The sequence below is a fragment of the Schistocerca piceifrons genome, chromosome 7, assembly GCF_021461385.2.
Source record: "Schistocerca piceifrons isolate TAMUIC-IGC-003096 chromosome 7, iqSchPice1.1, whole genome shotgun sequence".
NCBI lineage: Eukaryota > Metazoa > Arthropoda > Insecta > Orthoptera > Acrididae > Schistocerca > Schistocerca piceifrons.
In genome coordinates this window covers 441,654,349-441,671,593 of record NC_060144.1, presented here as the reverse complement: position 1 = coordinate 441,671,593, position 17,245 = coordinate 441,654,349, and positions in this window count along the sequence as shown.

Below are 17,245 nucleotides of genomic sequence, written 5' to 3'. Positions count from 1 at the left end.
CCTTCCTCGGACATGGATCTGTGTGATGTCCTTAGGTTAGTTAAGTTTAAGTAGTTATAAGTTCTAGGGGACTGATGACCTGGGATGTTGGGTCCCATAGTGCTCAGAACCATTTTGAACCACCGGTAATAGATAGGAAATAAATAAATAGTGGACTATGAGGCGAATTTTCTGATATACACCAGCAACTGTCTAATGATTATAGCTGCTGCACTAACATCTACTTTGTTCTATTCTTCAGATGAAACTATTTACTTTTAGTGTGGTGTTGGAAAGAGGCTTCGAAGAGGATTTCACTGACGTAACATTTGAGGAATTTCATCAGTGGATAACAGGACAACAAAACACTGTCCAGGTGTCACGAGAAGAGATCCCACATATGTATGCCCTACTATACCAAATGCAAGGAACCACCTAAATGAGCTACGTTTCGTGTGTTTACATGTGTGCTTTAACTCATCAGTTTTTCTGCTGTAGTACCGATCAGACAACTTGCTCCTACAGTTATCCAGACTTTCACGATATTATGACAATAGAACAATAGTTTTCAGTTTTCACTCTAGAGCAGCGATGCGACTGTATGTTCAAAGTATCATAATCGTGATGAGCACTAGAGATCTTTCTTTACAAACATTATCAAAAAGGAAATTGAAAATTAATTGATGTGATTCTACATAGCCGCAGATACCTACAGTTCCCATCAGCTGTGCTACAGATATTGTTGGAAGATCTTCCTGAGTGTCAAGCACTACATGTCATACCAACATGACGGCTGTCTCGCCTGTAAGTCACAGGCAATTGCAAAACATCTTAATATAACATTTGCTGACCTCTAGTTTGGCAGTGAGTGAGGAAACAGTTTTGAGATTTCATGACAAACTGTTCTCGGTACAGATGCTATTAGTCAGTATGAAATGTGTTGGCTTTCTTCAAAATGACATTGAACTGCTACTTCTACTCGTTTGGCAGGGCAGAAAGGGAGTCATGGCAGTTTGGCGTATAATACTGCATATAATGCGATTTTTATTGAGTCTGTATTCTTTTGCTGTAGAATTATTCCGTACGTATTTTATCTGGTATTAACTGATAAATGCATGACCAACGCTAACGATTGCGTTTTAAGTTAGTTGTTGTACTTATCAGTTAAATTTCTGTTCATTTACGAGTAAAATAATGCTTCAAAATATTTTAATAAATTAAGTTGTTTGAGGCTGCACCAGAAGTCGACCGAAAAAATTCGTTTAATTTCTTATTTCTACTTCCTATACATGAGGTGCATTCAAGTTCTACGGCCTCCGATTTTTTTTCTCCAGACTGGAAATAGATAGAAACATGCGCATTGTTTTAAAATGAGGCCGCATTCATTGTCAATACGTCCCAGAGATGGCAGCACCGTATGGCAGATGGAATTTTACCGCCAGCGGCGAGAATGAGAACTGTTTTAAATACTTAAAATGGCGACGTTTTCCTTTCTTGAACAGCGTGCAATCATTCGATTTCTGAATTTGCGTGGTGTGAAACCAATTGAAATTCGACAGTTGAAGGAGACATGTGGTGATGGAGTTATGAATGTGTCGAAAGTGCGTTCATGGGTGCGACAGTTTAACGAAGGCAGAACATCGTGTGACAACAAACCAAAACAACCTCGGGCTCGCTCAAGCCGGTGTGACGACATGATCGAGAAAGTGGAGAGAATTGTTTTGGGGGATCGCCGAATGATTGTTGAACAGATCGCCTCCAGAGTTGACATTTCTGTGGTTTCTGTGCACACAATCCTGCATGACAACCTGAAAATGCGAAAAGTGTCATCCAGGTGGGTGCCACGAATGCTGACGGACGACCACATGGCTGCCTGTGTGGCATGTTGCCAATAAATGTTGATGCGCAACGACAGCATGAATGGGACTTTCTTTTCGTCGGTTGTGACAATGGATGAGACGTGGATGCCATTTTTCAATTCAGAAACAAAGCGCCAGTCAGCTCAATGGAAGCACACAGATTCACCGCCACCAAAAAAATTTCGGGTAACGGCCAGTGCTGAAAAAATGATCGTGTCCATGTTCTGAGACAGCGAGGGCGTAATCCTTACCCATTGGGTTCCAAAGGGCACTACGGTAACAGGTGCATCCTACGAAAATGTTTTTAAGAACAAATTCCTTCCTACACTGCAACAAAAACGTCCGGGAAGGGCTGCGCGTGTGCTGTTTCACCAAGACAACGCAGCTGCACATCGAGCTAACGTTACGCAACAGTTTCTTCGTGATAACGAATTTGAAGTGATTCCTCATGCTCCCTACTCACCTGACCTGGCTCCTAGTGACTTTTGGCTTTTTCCAACAATGAAAGACACTCTCTGTGGCCGCACATTCACCAGCTGTGCTGCTATTGCCTCAGCGATTTTCCACTGGTCAAAACAGACTCCTAAAGAAGCCTTCGCCGCTGCCATGGAATCGTGGCGTCAGCGTCGTGAAAAATGTTACACGTCTGCAGGGCGATTACGTCGAGAAGTAACGCCAGTTTCATCGATTTCGGGTGAGTAATTAATTAGAAAAAAAATCGGAGTCCTTAGAACTTGAATGCACCTCGTATGTACATAAAATGGTCCAAATGTCGACGGCATGAGCTGTGCGTCTTGTTTGAAGGCAAACTTGCTCCATTCACTCACGGCTCTTTCTGTTGACAATCTTAATGCCCACTTTAACGTTCCTCCTCAAGTGTGCGTTCACTAATCCTCGCTTGTGGAGGAGATTAGCATTAAATTTCCCGTCGACATCGAAGTCATTAGAGACGGAGCATAAACTCGGATTGGGGAAGAATGAGAAAGGAAATTAGCAGTGATATTTCAAAGGAACCATACCGTCAATTGCCTGAACCGATTTATAGGAATCCATGGGAAACCTAGATTAGGATAGCCGGACGCGGGTTTGAACTGCAACCACTTCACAGCACTGTTGCTTGTGGCTGGAGGTCGTTGCTTTTCTCTATGTTTTGTGTTGTACATTTTGATGATCACATATTACTGGCTTTTCGTTTCTGTAAATGTATTTCCACAGAAACAACGGTGACTGGACTCACAAATCGAATAAATAATAATCACATTAAATTTAAAACCTTCTGGGTTGTTAGGCGGCGTCATATTTCCTTCTAAAATAATCGACGTTTCGACCCTCTCCTGAGATCTTCTTCAGGATGTTTTGGTGTCCACTATTGCTATGTTCTAACAATAGTGGACACCGAAACATCCTGAAGAAGTTCCCAGCAGAGGGGTCGAGACGTCGATTATTTTAGAAGGAAATATGACTTGGCCTAACAACCCAGAAGGTTAACTTTAATAATCACATTACGGTATATCTCCGGACCGAAGACTACCCCCATTCTTCAACAAGGGATTACAGTAGAAAACGTGTATTCACGTGCTAAGTTTATTTTGAGAACTTACAAACTATTACCTTGTTACAGATGACTGAAGGAGACAATAAAAGTACCAGTACACTAAAATCGTTGGTGAAATTCAGATGTTATTTAATCTTCCTCAGTGGATTGGTCCACGGAATCTGCAGTGTCACTTCCACTGTGATCATTAGCACCCATTTCTTTCCATACAAGATCGTCTTCACTCCCATCTAACGCATTTGTTACACAGCACCTCCTGAAGTCGTTCGCAACTGACGCACTCTGGATCCATTCCGCAATTAGAGATATTGAAGGCTTCGTCAGCTTCTCAGTAGCGGTCAGTGCTTGACCACCTTGAAGTAATCAACTGCTGTACAGCTGTTTCACGTCGTCTTTAAATGGCTCAGTCACCATCTTATCTAACATATGTAGTAGTGGAGGCTGCTTCCTGGAGTGACGAAAATATGTATGTTTAATTTCAAGATATCTGCGTTCACTACTGCTGTCAGATGCCCATTGGAGCCATCACAGTTCAACATCGCACGATTCTTTAGAGGAGTGCCTGGCCTCCTGCTCCAGTCTGTACGGAGCCAATCTGTAACCCACTCATTACTCATCCATCCTTTTCCGGTGCAACGAAATATGACACCAGGCGGCAGTGTTTCCTTTGGCATAGTTTTACAACTGAGGACGACTCAGGGTCGCATCTGTCTTCTTTCGCGAAGCACATACATCACGGCTATTCACGGTTTCTCATTGCCTGTAGTGTGAAGCTACACACTTTTGGCACCTTTCTCTTCAATTCTTGTGCTGGTGGGCATACTGAAGTAAACAGGTGTCTCGTCAGAGTTTCCGAATTTCCCCAAAACATAAACATGTTGTCGTTTCAGTCTTGTAACATGTCGCTGATGCTCGACCAATTTCTCCATATACGATGCTAGAAGACGCTGAGTAAGGGATGTTCTATGTCGGAGTAAAGGTCCATTGTGTTGTGCCGTCCTTGTACACTACCCAGAGCGGAATTTAAATTTAATATCGTGTTCCTGTGTTCACGTCCTTTTGTTTCATATGACATCGTGGGAAACTGCCTTTCCTTCTTTACGTTTCTCGTTCAGGAATGCCACGACCTTCATTTCAGTATTTTCGAAACGTCCACTCTGTGGGCCACTGAAAGCTTTGCTAGTAGACTTAGTATTTTTGGGCGTTCTGTGGCCTTTCACCGCCTCCAAACATTGGTTTCTGTGACTCAATACTTCCTCGATGCCACGAAAGTGTTTGTTGCGCTTCTGCATGGTAAACAATCATAATTTTGAAATTTGCGTCAAAGTAACGACCACATCCTGCTCAAAAAGTCGATTCTGAACCTCGTTGTTCCACAAAATGGCTCTGAGCACTATGCGACTTAACTGCTGAGGTCATCAGTCGCCTAGAACTTAGAACTAATTAAACCTAACTAACCTAAGGACATCACACACATCCATGCCCGAGGCAGGATTCGAACCTGCGACCGTAGCGGTCACGCGGTTCCAAACTGAAGCGCTAGAACCGCAAGGCCACACCGGCCGGCCGTTGTTCCACACCACGATCCATTACACAATTTACTACGCAGTTTAGAAGTGGGGTCTCTCAAGTCAAACAACAACAGATAAAAGAAGTTGTTCCAACAAATACTTCCTGCTATCGTGCAACAACTCTTAAAGCGCATGTTTACGTTGAAGGTTAAGGCGGTAGTCGTGAAAGAGAGTAGAGTTACAGATTAATTGAAGCACAAGTTCTCTTCGGTAAAGAAAAGAAAAACTCCACGCCACCTCCCGTGAATGCAAGACGACCCCTCTACTTCTGGGAACGAACTTCCGGGAAATTCTCGTCTTAGATTCGGAAGCATACTGTATTACTCTGCATCAGGACACCTGAGATCGGGATCCCTTGCACCAAGAAACTCAGATATCTCTGAACTATCTGCAATATTATATCATTAAAGTTCGCTGTGCTGTGTATTTAAAGGTGCTCGTTACCAGTCAGTTTAATTCCAACATTATCTCCTCCCAAGTTTCTAGGAAAGCAAAGTGTATAGTGTTTCTCCTAAAAGCGGTGTTTAGTACATCATTCGTGTTTTACATGAACAGCAGCGTTTTCTGTAAGTCCTTCTCTTTCAGTCTGAAACCTGAGCGGACTACTTTTAGCACCGCCATGACAGCCGGCTGTAGTGAATCATCCGGCTTTAGCCGAACTGTTAATACGTTAAACCAGAGTGAGGAGCTCGGGCATTCGTCGGCGTTACTCGGCGCATACCTAGCTACACAAGGCGCGTTGTTTATTTGCCGGCCGGCCTGAGGTGGTCGATACGCCACAGAGGGGCGCTCCCTGTCCGCCTGCGCCGCCTAGACGCGGTAGCGGCTTCGCTCTCCTCCCCACTGCTAAATGTCAGCTGGGCCCACTGCCCGGGCCCTCAATAAAACACGGCCAGGCCGACAATGGGCGGCCAGCACAAAGGCGACACGCCGGCCCGCTGCTGCATACATCGGCCGAGTCTGGCGCGCAGTCACTGCGCAGCCGCGCCGGGCCGGTAAGTCTGCGAGACAATAGCAAAGGTCACCGCGGAACTCCATCCTGCGTCTCGTGTGTCGTTAGCCCCTCCTAAATTGCCACACGGAACCGCACACTAGTCTCGTCATAAATTCCTATTATACTCAGCCCGTAAAAACATTGCAACTCCAGGAAGCATTACACATTACAATACAAATATTGTGGGGCATACAGTACAGCAGGACAAATACATCATCATATCTGTAGCTGAACTGGGCCTACACTGGACTCGGAATTTAGCAGTCAGTGTAGCTATCTGCACTACTGGCCACTAAAATTGCTACACCACGAAGATGACGTGCTACAGACGCGAAATTTAACCTACAGGAACAAGATACTGTGACATACAAATGATAAGCTTTTCAAAGCATTCACACAAGGTTGGCGCCGGTGGCGACACCTACGACATGCTGGCATGAGGAAAATTTCCAACCGATTTCTCATACACAAACAGCAGTTGACCGGCGTTGCCTGGTGAAACGTTGTTGCCTCGTGTAAGGAAGAGAAATGCTTACCATCACGTTTCCCACTTTGATAAAGGTCGGATTGTAGCCTATCGCGATTGCGGTTTATCGTATCGCGACATCACTGCTCGCGTTGGTCGAGATCCAATGACTGTTAGCAGTATATGGAACCGGTGCGTTCAGGAGAGTAATACGGAATGCCGTGCTGGATCCCAACGGCGTCGTATCACTAGCAGTCGAGATGACAGGCATCTTATCCGCATGGCTGTAACGCATCCTGTAGCCATGTCTCGATCCCTGAGTCAACAGATGGGGACGTTTGCAAGACAACAACCATCTGCACGAACAGTTCGACGACGTTTGCAGCAGCATGGACTATCAGCTCGGAGACCATGGCTGCGGTTACCCTTGACGCTGCATCACAGACAGGAGCGCCTGCGATGGTGTACTCAATGACGAACCTGGGTGCACGAATGGCAAAACGTCACTTTTTAGGATGAATCCAGGTTCTGTTTACAGCATCATGATGGCCGATCCGTGTTTGGCAATATCGTGGTGAAGGCACTTTGGAAGCGTGTATTCGTCATCGCCATACTGGCGTATCACGTGGCGTGATGGTACGGGGTGCCATTGGTTACATGTCTCGGTCGCCTCTTGTTCGCATTGGCGACACTTTGAACAGTGGACGTTACATTTCAGATGTGTTACGACTCCTACATTTCAGCAGGATAAAGCACGAGCGCGTGTTGCAGGTCCTGTACGGCCTTTCTGGATACAGAAAATGTTGGACTGCTGCCCTGGCCAGCACATCCTCAAGATCTCTGACCAATTGAAAACGTCTGGTCGATAGTGGCCGAGCAACTGGCTCGTCACAATACGCCAGTCACTACTCTTGATGAACTGTGGAATCGTGTTGAAGCTGCATGGGCAGCTGTACCTGTACACGCCACCCATGCTCTGTTTGACTCAATGCCCAGGCGTATCAAGGCCGTTATTACGGCCAGAGGTGGTTGTTCTGGGTACTGATTTCTCAGGATCTATGCACCCAAACTGCGTGAAAATGTAATCACATGTCAGTTCTAGTATAAAATATTTGTCCAATGAATACCCGTTTAACATCTGCATTGCTTTTTTGTTGTAGCAATTTTAATGGCCAGTAGTGTACTTCTACATACTCTGAAAACCACTGTGAAGTGCATGACGGAAGGCATGTCCGATCGTAGCAGTTATTAGGGTTTCTTCCCGTTTCATTTACTTGAAGGGCGCTAGAAGAATGGCTGAATGCCTCTGTATCTGCTGTTATTATTCTATTGTTGTCCTCACGACCCATACGTGAACGATACGTTGGTGATTGTAGTATACTCATAGACTCATCATTTAGAGCCGATTCTTGAAACTTTGTTAGCAGATTTTCTCTTCAAGAGTCTGCCAGTACAGTTTCTTCAGCACGCCTGTTAACACTTTCTCACGGGTCAAACAAATCTGTGACCATTCGTGCCGCTCCTCTCTGTATACGTTCCGTATCCCCTGTTAGCCTTGTTTGGTACAGGTCCCACACACTTGAGCAGTATACGAGAATGGGTCTAGTGAATGATTTGTAGTTGCACTTCCCCAGTAGTCTACCAACAAACCGATGTCTACCACGTGCTTTACCAATGACTGAGCCAATGTGATCATTGCATTTAATATACCTACAAAGTGGTACACTCAAGTATTTCTATGAGTTAACCGATTCCAACTGTGATTCATTGTTACTGTAGTCATCGGGTATTATGTTTTTTTTTTTTCGTTTTGTGAATTGCACAGTTTTACATTTCTGATCATTTAAAGCAAGTTACCAATCTTCGCCCAGCTTTGAAACCAAAATTATAATGACCATTTATGCAGCCTTTTTTGGACAGCACTTCGTTATACATATATGCATCATCTGAAGTCTGCAGTTGCTATTAATATTTTCTGCAATGTTTTAATACACAATATGAACAGCAAGGGTACCAACACTCATCCCTGGGGTCCACCTGAAGTTATTTCTACATCTGATGATGATGATTCCATTCATCTTTGGTGGCATGACCAACAGGTCTGACAAGGCTGGGCAATGAGTTGAAATGTTATTGGATGATAGATGCTTCAACGCTATGTGCTTCAACGCTACAGAGTGTAAGAAAAAAATACTTCAATATTTAATAGAAGATTTAGTATGCAAGAAAGGAGGAAACATAGTTCCTTACTACCTTGACATAAACCTCATATCCTTGGAGATAGGACTACTACCACTGATGTCAATGATCACCATGTCTCCGCATTACTCTTCACAACATGTGCTTGCTGTGACTGCCATCCATTGCAATGCAGTTTTCCTCTCTACATTCATTCGTTGGAACATACCTGGTTGTTGCCAGACTGTGTCGCAGGCACTAAACACTTGTTCTCATAGTGTATCTACATCATTTATAGGACCAGTACACACCAAAGTCTTTACACATCCCCAGAACCAAAAATCGACGGGATTAAGATCCCCAAAGCCAAAAATCCACAGGATTAAGGCAGTAGAATGGGCAGGCAATGTATTCCCCCTCCCCCCCCCCCCCACATCGACCCATCCATCGCTCCTGGAAGAGTCGTGATAGGTGTCGTCTTACTTGAAGTTGAAAGTGAGCTGGTGCCCCATCAGGCATGTATCACATCTGCAGTTGTTCAAGTAATGGCACATTCTCCAGAAAAACAGGTAACTGGTTCCGAAGTAAATGACGATACCAGCACCATTCAGTGTGTTGTGTGGAATGTAGGAATCCACTACCCCATCGACACCTGTCCCAACTTTCATACTAAATGTGTGCTGATGTCTCTCTTCAAGTGCATACAGATTGGCATCAGCCTGTACATGCCTATTATGGTATTTTATGACACCATCTCTTGTGAAGACCACCTCATCATTAAGCAACACCATCGCCAAGAACTGCATATCCGGAGCACACAAATGGAGAAACCACTGGCAGAACTGCAGTCTGGCAGATCAGTAGTGTTTCAGCAAAGGATTGACTCCCTGAATATGGTAGGGATAGAGCAACTGTTATTGCAGGACTTCCCAGACAACACACACAGTAAGCCGGCCGGAGTGGCCGTGCGATTCTAGGCCCTACAGTCTGGAGCCGAGCGACTGCTCCGGTCGCAGGTTCGAATCCTGCCTCGGGCACGGATGTGTGTGATGTCCTTAGGTTAGTTAGGTTTAATTAGTTCTAAGTTCTAGGCGACTGATGACGTTAGAAGTTAAGTCGCATAGAGCTCAGAGCCATTTGAACCATTTGAACACACACAGTAACTACTTCCGCAGCAGCTGTCTTTCACTTATTGTACGGTTTGTCTTCTACATGTTTTAATATTCGTTGCTCCATATCAGGTGTGCACACACTCTGATGTCTGTGACGAACCAGCGTTCATGGTACAACGAATTCCATTTCCGAAAGTCGTTGGAACAAGATATAAAACATCTTTACAGATATCATACGGCGTCATGGGTATTTAGCAGCATACTGGTTACATACCGGCAGGCTGTTTTGAATAGTTGGCCACCATTGGGAGCTGGATGTTCATTGCACCATATGAACACTACAGGTACACTGTATGAAAATAACACACCTGACCAAAACGGTATGCACTGTAGTATACAGTGGAATACTCTACGTGTTCTTGTGTTGGATGCACGCTTGATACTAATGCAAACACTTGTGCTGCACAAATGTCTAGTACATACATTATTTCCTCATTTATCTCATGCCATAGTGCTCAGTGTGCAAAATATGCTCCACATATACATGCAGACCATAGCTCTGAAGATATGTTGATGACCAATGTTTACAGGAAACTTTTTCCGTCCCTTGATGTACACTACAGCCTCTCTAAATATTGGAACCTGTTTTCCACACACCCTGTATATCACAGTCCATCAGTTGTAGCAGCTGGTGAGTGTTGGCGTGGCAGTCTGTCGGCAACTTATGACCAGACATGGTTAGTGGGTGAGAAATACAGAGAATCTGCTAGTCAGGTGAACACGAGCAACTCTTGGTCTTCCACTATCTTGTTGAAACATAACATCAAGTAAACCTCACAGACAGGGCACAGCCGCCGGCCTTAACACGTCAGAAGTGAAATGACATCTGACCAAATTACAAGCATGCAAACCCAGTGACACAGCATGCCGTCGCGGCATGTGTTGAACGTGTGTGACTATTCGAATGCAATCTGGCAACGTTCGTTTCCCATGCAGCCTCCACACACATGGATATGACCATTGTGATGCAAGAAGAACCAGGATTCATCTGAAGGCAAGACTTGGTACCACGCTTGTGGCTAGTATGCACCACTATTGGCGATCCTCTCTCTGTTATCGTGTCAAGGCAACCCACAACACTGGTTGCTGTGCTGACAGTTTATGGTGTTCCAGGCATCACCCTGTTCGTGTGAATACTTGCCTTGCAAGCAAGAACACTCATTTTTTGCCTCAAGGTATATGGCATGGCTGTACAATCGAGCATGGCCAAGCAAACAACACGTTTGTCTGCTCGTGCGCTATTCACTTGGGGCACCTGAGTTCTCACATGGCGTTGAGTATGCTCCTTCTGTACCAGTCGATCCCAAATTCGCATGAAAGTCATGTGATCCTTAACACCTTGAGCAGCAATATAGTGGAACTATAAATTGTGTTTCTGAAAGACTATGATCCTGCAGTTTGCGAATTCCGACAAATGCTGGTTGACGTTTTCTCCTACTCACACGAAGCATAACACGATATTCGAGGCAACTTTCGGATGGTGTTTATGAACGAGTGAGATAATACACTCCTGGAAATTGAAATAAGAACACCGTGAATTCATTGTCCCAGGAAGGGGAAACTTTATTGACACATTCCTGGGGTCAGATACATCACATGATCACACTGACACAACCACAGGCACATAGACACAGGCAACACAGCATGCACAATGTCGGCACTAGTACAGTGTATATCCACCTTTCGCAGCAATGCAGGCTCCTATTCTCCCATGGAGACGATCGTAGAGATGCTGGATGTAGTCCTGTGGAACGGCTTGCCATGCCATTTCCACCTGGCGCCTCAGTTGGACCAGCGTTCGTGCTGGACGTGCAGACCGCGTGAGACGACGCTTCATCCAGTCCCAAACATGCTCAATGGGGGACAGATCCGGAGATCTTGCTGGCCAGGGTAGTTGACTTACACCTTCTAGAGCACGTTGGGTGGCACGGGATACATGCGGACGTGCATTGTCCTGTTGGAACAGCAAGTTCCCTTGCCGGTCTAGGAATGGTAGAACGATGGGTTCGATGACGGTTTGGATGTACCGTGCACTATTCAGTGTCCCCTCGACGATCACCAGTGGTGTACGGCCAGTGTAGGAGATCGCTCCCCACACCATGATGCCGGGTGTTGGCCCTGTGTGCCTCGGTCGTATGCAGTCCTGATTGTGGCGCTCACCTGCACGGCGCCAAACACGCATACGACCATCATTGGCACCAAGGCAGAAGCGACTCTCATCGCTGAAGACGACACGTCTCCGTTCGTCCCTCCATTCACGACTGTCGCGACACCACTGGAGGTGGGCTCCACGATGTTGGGGCGTGAGCGGAAGACGGCCTAACGGTGTGCGGGACCGTAGCCCAGCTTCATGGAGACGGTTGCGAATGGTCCTCGCCGATACCCCCAGGAGCAACAGTGTCCCTAATTTGCTGGGAAGTGGCGGTGCGGTCCCCTACGGCACTGCGTAGGATCCTACGGTCTTGGCGTGCATCCGTGCGTCGCTGCGGTCCGGTCCCAGGTCGACGGGCACGTGCACCTTCCGCCGACCACTGGCGACAACATCGATGTACTGTGGAGACCTCACGCCCCACGTGTTGAGCAATTCGGCGGTACGTCCACCCGGCCTCCCGCATGCCCACTATACGCCCTCGCTCAAAGTCCGTCAACTGCACATACGGTTCACGTCCACGCTGTCGCGGCATGCTACCAGTGTTAAAGACTGCGATGGAGCTCCGTATGCCACGGCAAACTGGCTGACACTGACGGCGGCGGTGCACAAATGCTGCGCAGCTAGCGCCATTCGACGGCCAACACCGCGGTTCCTGGTGTGTCCGCTGTACCGTGCGTGTGATCATTGCTTGTACAGTCCTCTCGCAGTGTCCGGAGCAAGTATGGTGGGTCTGACACACCGGTGTCAATGTGTTCTTTTTTCCATTTCCAGGAGTGTATTAAAATGTTGCACGTGGTTTCGAAGTCGTTGCAGGCTGCATAAAACCTGTAGATACAGGCAGCTGTATCACCATGTACTCGGAGCTGGTAATTTCACAGTTGAAATGCTAATCACCTGCATATCCAAGCAAGTGCAAAGCATTCCAGTCTGAAGCTTGTTGCATGCCAATTTCGTCGTATTGCAATTTCAGTGGCCAGCAGTGTGTATCTCTGGTGAGACACTGTACTCGTGACGGGGTTGCACAGTTGCTCTTATCATTGTCAATTGTTCTAGATTGAAAATTTCATTAGTTTCATTAAATCTCAAAGACAAATGTCAGTATGGCTTCCTTGAAAATAACACGTCAGTTTGTATGATAACAGGATTTTCTCCATAAAATGGAGAGTCTTACAGGACGGTGATCGTGACAAAACGCACATGGAGTTGTCAGATTCAGCAGAAAATTGGACACCACCTATGGTTTCTCAACTCAGCGCTCGCGAGAAATGAGAGTCTTACTGTCAACAAAACCAGACAATTGTTTAAGTTATTATCCTCTCCAAACTGTTTCAAAAGATGATACAGTACGTACGTATACTAATAAACCGCTAAAACGATCAACCTTTCCGACTAGCAGGTTGCCTATATAACAGCTTCCAGGGGCAACAAAAAATTGATTTTCGGTATTTCATATAAGTATTGACCAAATTTAAAAACTTAAATTCTTTTGTAAACAACAATTAAGAGATGTAATCTTATGTTGAAGGTTTAACGTATAAGACAAGTATTACAGTTACAAACTGTCGAAGCAGCGTGACTCACAGTGCGGAAATTACCTAGACTACATTCATCTAGCATTTGAGAATGATAATACTCAAGCGACTTCCAACAAACTTATAACCTAATTGCAAACCTGTTACAAACTTATTTCTTTAGTGCATGGATGATTAATCCTAAACTAAAAACAACAATTAATCAGAATTTTTGGGTCTTCCACCACAAAGGTTTTACGTCCTTAACTTCAAGTATTCAACACGTTAACTCATTTGTAAAGTAATGAGACGTTTGAAGCTGTTTTATATAGAAGAGCTCGATTCCCTCAAGAATCGGGGGTGAGAGACTTCCTGATACTAATAGAGTATGAGAAACAGTTACCCCAAAGTTACATTGTACAATACTGTAAATATTGAGGATTAATTTTCTCTTACAGCAGCTCTTAGTTCTATGTATAGTTCCGCTTCACACGTATTTGTCCTTTCATTCGTCTTTGTAGAAGGGAATTTATAATTTCACGAGCTTTTTTTTACATTTTATCATTTTTGTTTAACTATACATGTAGACATAAAATTGTATTTCATTTTACAAAGCTATATGAGTTGTTGAATTGGTGCTGTCAGACTAATGTAGTTTCTAAATTAATTGCATCACATAACTGTTCGCTTATCTTCAGAAAACTTGGTTTTATGTTCCACATTTCGTAGTGGAATTAGACAAATGTCCTGTTTGTAACACAAACGTTTGAGGACAACAACATAACAGATATGCTTGGAAAACACCCAGAGAAAGAGGAAAACATCAACTGGACTTTAAAGTGGAGACACAGAAATTTCCGAGCCAGATACTGGATTTTAAGGAGTACCCAGGAGAGTGAAGCTTAAGAATCGTCACAAACAGTCGGGTAGTAGGAGATCGCAGTACTGATGAATGATGAGTTTCCGAAGTTTGGCGAGCATCAAGATACTATGATACTGAGTCCCACAGCATATAGTCCACTTTAGAAAGACAGGACATCAAACAGAATGGCTGTCATGGGAGCTGGACAGACACAAATAAGTGCAAGAACGGTAAGTGCGAAGAAACTATTGGTAACAGAAGAAATACATAAATTGTTCGACGAAATCGGCATACATAAATATGTTCAAGAAAAGAAAGTAAAATACAAATTCAGACTGCTTAGGACTGAAGTCGGTAGGAAATCCAGGAGAGCTAAAGCGAAACGGCTGCGAGAGAACTGTGACAAAACCTAAATGAAAATGGTATTCAGGAGTGAGTCAGGCGTCATCTCCAGCACTTTTTCCTATCTCTTAAGAATGTTTGTCACTGACTCGTTCTCACAACACAGTAACTCTAAGAATACAACAGCGTATTGCATCAGAATGATATCAAGTGCAGCAGGCATCTTGATGGAGTGTTACCACAGTGCGACTTGTAGAAAAACGTAAAACTGAATATGAATAAAAGACCTCCGTGAATATCAAATATATAGGAAAAACTTTAAATTTTGGAAAAAATAATGTGCATTTCTTTTGGAGTGACCCTCGTATACACTGTACATTCTAGTTACAATATCTCCGATATTTTTTTTCTAACATACTAATCAAACGAAAACTACTAAACTTGTGTTATTCCTCGACGTACTCTCCCTGCAGCCGCACACATTTCTCACATGACTGCATGGCCAGTGCTTCTTTACTAGGGTGGATCGGACGCTGGAAAATCACTGATGCAGTAGCGGCACGGCTAGTAATTGTGAGACCATATACAGTGTGTTTCTTCGTTGTAAGCAGCCAAATGTCGCTAGCAGCCAGGTCAGGAGAGTAGGGAACATGAGACTCACTTCAAAGGTGCTGTCGCCAAGAAACTGCAGCGTTGCGTACGCCTGATGCTACTGTGCGTTGACTTGGTGAAAGAGCATTCGTGCAGCCTTTTACGGCCATTTTTCACGCAATACTGGAAGCAAATCATTGTTCGGAACATCTTGATAGGACGCACTCCACCACTGCGCTCTTTGGAACGCAATGAGTAAGGATTACGCCACCGCTGTCCCAGACCATGATCGCCATCATTTTTTCAGCACTGGCGACTACCCGAAATATTTTTGTGGTGGTGACTGTGTGTGCTTTCATTGAGCTGACTGGCGCCTCGTTTCCAGACTGAAAAACGGCACTCATCATCCAGTGTCACAAACAGTGAAAAGAGTGTCCCATTCGTGCCGTCATCACGCGTCAGCATTGACTAGCAACATACCACGGGCACGACTTTGTGGTCGTCCTTCAGTGCTTGTGAAACCCACCTGGAGGACACTATTTTCAGGTGTCCATGCGGTATTGTGTGTACATACCCCACGGAAACGCCAGCTTTGGAGGCGACGTGTTCCACACTTATTAGGTGATCCTCCAAAACAGCTTTCTCTATTCACTCGATCTCGATCATATCGTCAGACACAGTGGCGTGAGGCTGAGATTGTCTCGGTTTGTTGCCGTACTACGTCGTGCCTTCTCTGAAATGTCATACCCACAGACGAATATTAGACATATTGTGACATCACTAAATGTCTCATTCAATTGGAAATGAAATTCAGTCGGTGTCACACCACGCAAATGGAGAAAACGAACGATTACATGCCGTTCTTCTAATGAAAAGTATGCCATTCTTACCCTTAACTATACCTGCCATTTCGACTGACGTTAGTAACTTCGTGGGATAATTTTCGACCCCTAAATAAAAACCATCCGAAACTTATTCAGTTACATATTTCTGTAAACTGTTACGAAGGAATCAGTAAGAGGAAGGTTTCTACTTATGAAAAATCAATCTTCGTTAAAAGAAGAAAACATGACCTTTCCAACAATTAAGGCTCTTACATTAACATTGCCCTCTGAAACAGAGGTTTTGGAATTAACTTAATAAAACAAAGAAAATCTACATTAATAACTTTCAGAAACATATTTTGCGATCAAATAACAATAAATAAAATAAATTATAAAGAATAAAATAAAGAATGACTTCTAATGAAAGAAACGACTGTAGGTACTGACCGCATCCACTAAGCACTTACTTTCGCTCATCACAGCAAATTAACACCTTTTTGGCAATGGAATGCACTTTACATACGTATTTTTTATATTTAGAACATGGTTTTTGGAGTTTTTCTGTTTTTAAGGCGCGGACATACACGACATCGTGCGGATTTTGACGCTTTTGGCTTTCTCTGTCCCGCTTGGAGTTGTACTGCAGATTCGTCGACCCTGCTATCACTTTCAAAATTGGTACTCTATTTCGCTGTCAGTCTCAGTATCATATTTTTCTGTTTCATTGTCGCGAAACTCGGCTGCATCTTGAAAAGATTCTGGTGTAGTCAATGGATCAACAGTCTTTATCAACTAACAATAACTCAAAAATTTGATCATCGTTCTCACGTCGGTCCATTCTGTCCAAAACAATTAAAAAACAATTTGTGATGACAAATAATAAAAGTTACGTTCATAGCTTCGTGGGGTGGATTTTGATCCCAACGCTAAGTACCTACGGAAATAATGACAGCTGGCAAGCACGCGTCTGTACAATTCAAAAGCACAGCCGGTACTAAGTTCACATAGAGGCTTAGTGGCAACGTTGCAATAGGAACGGAATTGTAAAACATGTGACACTAGCGGTTGTAAATTACGCCACTATTGTACGCTGAGATCACAAAAGTCATGTGCGAGCGATATGCACATGTACAGATGGCGGCAGTATCGCACACACAAGGTATAAAAGGGCGGTGCATTGCTGGAGCTC